General features: G+C 70.9%; 1 protein-coding gene across 2 annotated transcripts in view; it reads left to right on the top strand.

Moving 5' to 3' along the window:
* Positions 1-5178, top strand: part of ZNF687 (zinc finger protein 687) — a 25641-nt gene that overhangs the window by 551 nt on the left and 19912 nt on the right. The window contains exon 1 of one of the 2 annotated variants that reach the window (XM_035346477.1): positions 3135-3419. The exons of the other annotated variant lie outside the window; for it this stretch is intronic. The gene's annotated coding sequence lies outside the window, so the exon portion shown is untranslated. Of the gene's footprint in view, positions 1-3134; positions 3420-5178 lie in introns of those variants that run through there. 2 annotated transcript variants of the gene reach the window in all.

The following is a 5178-nucleotide window of genomic DNA, read 5'->3' as shown; positions in this document are numbered from 1 at the left end:
GTCTCGTCCCGCCCCGTCCCTCCCCCGGCCGCTCGGGGGCTCGGGGCGGTTGCGGTCCCCCCGCCGTGGCTGCTCGGGGCCTTCCTCCCGCCTCGTCCCTAGGGGGGTGCGGGGAGAAGCACCTGCGGCCCTCCCAGGGCGGGGATGGATGGCGGCTGGGGGGCACAAAGGGCTGCGGCAGGAGGAGGCCCCTTGGTGGCCCCTTGGTGGCCCCTTGGTGGCCCTTTGTGTAGGGGTCTGGCTCCCGGGGCGCGCTTCTCGCTCCTCCGCTTCTCAGGGCGCAAGTGGCCCCGTGAAGAAGAGGGGCTCTGCGCATCCCCTCTGCTTCCCCTCGATGCCGCTGCCCTGGGGGTCTCCGAGCACGCCCCGGCATCCCGCACGGCCCCGTGCTGCCGGATCGGCTTGGCTTTGGGAGGAGGAACCTCCCGGCCGCACCGGCTTCGGTGGGGGAAGAGAGCACGGGAGGCTCTCGGAGGATCTCGCTGGGGCCTTGGCAGCGCAGAGTGCACGCTGGGGGCAGAAGGAGCGCCCTGGGGCCGGGCCTGGGGGGGTGGGAAGCTCTCGAGGAGGGCCTGGGGTGGCCCCGGGTGCACTGAACTCGAGGCAGGCCAGCGGGCCGCGAGAAGGCTCGCAGCCAGGTGGACGCTGTCCCGGTTCCCCCCGACCTCAAACGGGGAGCGCAGGAGCCCACCGGGACCGCCGGGATGTTCTCGCTGATGCTTCCGTGCTCGGGAGGCGCCCGCCAGGAGCGCGCGGTGCCCGCTGCGGGCCTGGGGTGGGCGGGGGGCATCTCTGCGGGGACGTCGGCGTCCCGGTGGGGCTGCTGCGTGTGGCTCCTGGCCACTTCCTGACGGGCCTCCTGGGTTTTGTTTGCGAGAGGGAGGGCGCTTTGGTAGCGAGAGCGCGTCGTTTTGTTTCCAGCCCGCTTTCTTCTCTCTTTTCGCGGTCTCTGCCCCTGAAAAGTCCCTGATTTCCCTGGCGCTCTCTGTGCGGAATCGGGTAACGGGCAGCCCGGGGGGGCCGTGGGTATCGTCCCGTCGTGAATTTAATTCCAGGAGACCTCGGAAGGGTGAGCAGAGAAAGCCCGCTAGCCCGGGTGCCTCGGTGTTAAGCAGCGCCTTAGGAAGGGCGGCTTGGTGGAAGCAGCTGCCTCCCGGTGCGTATTTTTAGCACGGCTGAGGAGGAAAATAAGCGCCCGTGCTCGCGCTGCGCCCCACATGTGGCTGCGCTGGCGGAGGCAGGGGCGGGAGGCCTGGCACTGCTGCGGCGCCGAGTTTCCTCCTGGGAGCTTTCCCGGCCGGGCTGGGAGGAGCGGCAGCAGGCCCGGAGAGCTCTGCCGGGGCCGTTCCGCCGGGGCCGTTCCACCGGTGCTCGGTGCTGCAGCCCGCTGCGTGTGGGGGGGGCCCAGCTGCCCGCAGGCAGTGCTGGAAGTCAGCGGGGCCTCGCAAAAGTACCGGGGCTGAGCCGCTCTTGGGAGCGGGTGGGAAGCTCCGGCGCGGGGCCGGCAAATCCTCCTGGCGCTGCGCGGGGCTCGCCGGCCTGCGGGGAGCTGCTCTGTCGCCGGCTTCCTGGGATTATTCCGGGTTGGGTTCTCCCGGTCGTGTAATCCCCGCTTCTGCTAGCATGGGATCGCCTCCCGCAACGTATTCTGTAGGGCTTTAACTTCTCAGCCCCATAAAGCGCCTGAAGCAGGCGTCTGGGTACTGCAGGAATACAAACGCACGATAGCAAGCGAGCACGGCCCTGGTGCGGGGCCGCCGCGGTGCGTGACAGCAGCGAGGGGACTTCGCGTTCCCGTCTTTGGCATCCGGCGTGGCGGATCGTCTATTTATACCGCCAGAAGAAACGGGGCGGCCTGCCCGAGCTGAGAGGCTGGGCGTTGTAAAAGCCGCTGGGCCGAAACAGCGCGAAACGCGCTAGGATGAAGAGAACCGAGGTGGTGTGCCGAAAACCTGACCGCAATCCGCCTGGCACGTGGACGGCTGAGCTGCGGGCCCATGGCGCGCCGCCGGAGGGAGGGAGGGAGGGAGGGAGGGAGGCCCGTGGAGGGTGAAGACGAGGCCGGGGAGCGGCGCGGGGTTGTTGCGCTGCGAGCCGACCGCTCCTCGCGCTCTGGGGGATGGCGGCGGTGGTGGGGGGAGGCTCGTGGTGCCGCGCCGGGCACTTCTGCGGCGAGCACCGGCAGTGTGTTCCCTTCCTGGCCCCGAGCTTGCCCTGTTTGTTCCCGGGGGTTTTGCACCACTGCTCTCGGCCTCCTGAACGCCACCGGCCTCGCGGGTTGACGTCCCCGCGTGTCCCCGTCGGCGCTGAGCCGTGGGGAGTCGCTCCCGCCCTCCGCGTGCCCGTCAGCACCTGGCCGCGGTCCTCGGCGAGGGCAGCGTTCGGCCAAACCCCTGGGGACGTCGTGGTCGTTCTCCCCCGAGCCACCTGCCCGGAACCGCAGGAGCCCTCGGCCACGAGCAGCGGTGCGGGACCCGCTCCGAGCGGTGAGGGTGGACCCCGGGGCCGCTTGGTGCCAGCCGCTGCCCCAGAAACGCCTGCCCGCCTTGAAAAAAATTCATTTTTCAGGCCGCCCAAATTGTCGGCGGTTCTGGATCTCGTCCACGGCTTGTTTGTTTTGATTTTCCCAGGAGTTAGCAGATGGTGGAGCCTTAATTCTGTTAAACGTATGGGAATTTAATCCCCCCGGCCTCCGTCGGGATGCGTGTCATCGCCGCGCGTGGCAGCTGTGCTCCGCGGGACCGGGGGCGCGCGGCTCTTGCGGTGGCTTTGCCCCGGATCGCGGGGGCAGGACGCGGAACCGAGGGCCTCGCCCGGCTCCCTGCCTCGGCGCCGTGGCTGCTGGAACTCGCGGCACTTTGGGAGCGGGCTGCCAACACCCGGGCAGGGGGATCAGTGCGTGCTGTGCGCTGGGGAGCGGCGCCCTCCTCCCCGCCACCCCCTCACAGCCGGTTTTAGATTCGCCCCTCGCGAATTTCCCCCTTCCCCGTGTGCGAACCCGGCCCATCGCGCTCGGCTCTTCCGTCCAAAGCGCTCTGATGCGCTCGAAGCCGGGGGCTGGGGGCCGCCCCTCCCGTGCGCTGCTGGGAATAAACGAAGCGCCCAGCTCCAGCCCATCCTCCACCAAATAACTCGGCCTCCTCGCTTCAAGCCTCCCTGAAACCTGAGGCAGCGGCAGGCCGGCAGCTGAGGATGCCGCATCGCTGGAAATCCTCCTCGCGGCGAGTGGGAGTTGTCCTGGCTAAGAGGCTTTGGCCCGACGCACGCCGCCCGCTGCCGCCGCCCTCCCTGCTGCGTCCCGTCGGTGCCTTGCAGCCGCTCTTCCCCGCGGGGAGCCCGAAATGGCCGATGGCTCGGCGGCAGAAAATGGATTTGCTTCCTTCCGAAATCCTGTAGCGCTTCGAGCCGGGATGATGGGCGCACGTGAGACGCCAGGCAGGGTTTCAGAAGGAGAGGAGAACCCCGCTGCTCCCTGCGGCTCCCGGTGGGTGCTGGGGGGTGTGGGAACGCGGGCGCCCCGTTGGCGCGGTGCTCCAGGCCCTGTAGCCCGGGGCAGCTCCCGGCGGTGACGTCTATAAACGCAGGCGCTGCCCGTGCGCGGCGAGTCCTGCTAACGCAACGCCCGTGCGGATTTTGCAGCTGCCGGACTGCAGCATGGCTGCCCCGCTCTTTGCTCCCCAGGCCCCTGATTTTGACCCCGGCCGAGTGACGCGTGCCAGCAGGGCTGCCTGGCCGGGCCGGGCCGTGCCGCAGCGCTCGCCGCGTTCCGGTGGCAACGCAGCCGCCGAGCTCCGGGCTGGGAGCGGCCGGGGCTGAACCGCGCCGGGGGTCCTGGGCATGGCGCTGCCGCAGCCCTGCGGGGCGGGAGGGGGGGGTGAGGAGGGGGAGCGGGGGCTCCCTGGGCACAGCGGTGCCCCTCCGTGGCCTCTCTGGGTTAAATTAATAATTAAACCCTCGGAGCGCCTTAAAGCGACCGTTGTCTGCGAGCTCCGGGCTGGGCGGGGGCTGGGGCAGCACGGAGCTGCCTCTCGCGTCGCCTGGGCTCCGCTGGGACGGGCCCTGGAGCGGGAAGGAGCTGCCTCTGATCGGGTCCCTGCGGGGCAGCGGGGCCGGCAGCGGGGTCGGCGGGCGGTGCTCGGAGGGACGTGGCAGCTCAGGGGGGCCCTGCGGCTCGGAACGCTCACAGCCCGGGGAGCACAGGCCGGAGGAGAGGACCTCGGAGCAGCCCCCTGGACTGGAGTGTTCTGTGCCGGCGGCCGCCCGCACGCCGGGGGCTGTCGGCGAGGACAGAAGGGCAGCAGAGGCTGGAAGCCAGCCGCCGGCTGGGCGGGGGCCTCGGCTCCCCCCTGGCCGCTTCCCTCGCTGCCGCTGCTGCCGGGCCCTCGCTTCCCACCTCGCTGTGCCAAACCTGCCGGGACCGCGTGCTGGGCACGTCCCTGCGCCATCGAAGCTCTGCCGGGACCGTCTCATCCACGTCCCTCTGCCTTTCCTTCGGGTCCTGGGGCCAGCCCTTGCGTGTCCCCCCGCCCACCCCTTGCTCTCCAGCGCTTTGTTCTGGGGGTGGCCCTGGGCGGCCCTGAGCTGGGAGGGGCGAGCGCTCGTCTGGGAAGCCCAAAGCCGTCGTCTCTGCCCCGCGCTCCCGGTGAATGGAGCAGAGCTGGAGGTGGGCAGCGGGGACAAAACGACGCCGTTGGCGGGCAGGAGGCCGAACGCGGGACGGGACGGGGCGGGTGGGGGCAGCGCAGGGATTCTGGCCCCGTTGCCCTGCCTGCAGGTCTGGGTCCAGCCAGGCCGAGCGGGTGCAGGTGCTGCTGCTTCAGGTGCTGCAACCCCGCCTCGGCTGGAAGCGGCCTGGAAGCGGCCAGGCCCCTCCGGGATCCTCCTGGGTGTGTGCGGGGGGTGCCCCGCTGCGAGCCGCCTCCCCTGCTCGCTGGCAGCAGCCGGGTGCCGAGCGTTGGGGTCGCGGCGCTGGGGGCGCTGGGGGGGCCACGGCGGCAGGGAGGCTGCACCTCGAGGCCGCACCAGCTCACCCTGCCGCCGCTGCCGCCGTGCCCGCTGCAGCCCTCCGGAGTGCCAGGGGCAGAGCAGTGCGGTGCTGGGCCCGGTTTTTGTTGATTTTCTCCCTGTTTCGCCTCCCCCCCCCCCCCCCCCCCCCCCCCCCCCCCCCCCCCCCCCCCC

The sequence above is a fragment of the Oxyura jamaicensis genome, chromosome 25 (assembly GCF_011077185.1).
Source record: "Oxyura jamaicensis isolate SHBP4307 breed ruddy duck chromosome 25, BPBGC_Ojam_1.0, whole genome shotgun sequence".
NCBI classification, from domain to species: domain Eukaryota; kingdom Metazoa; phylum Chordata; class Aves; order Anseriformes; family Anatidae; genus Oxyura; species Oxyura jamaicensis.
This window is presented reverse-complemented; position numbering and strand designations above follow the sequence as displayed.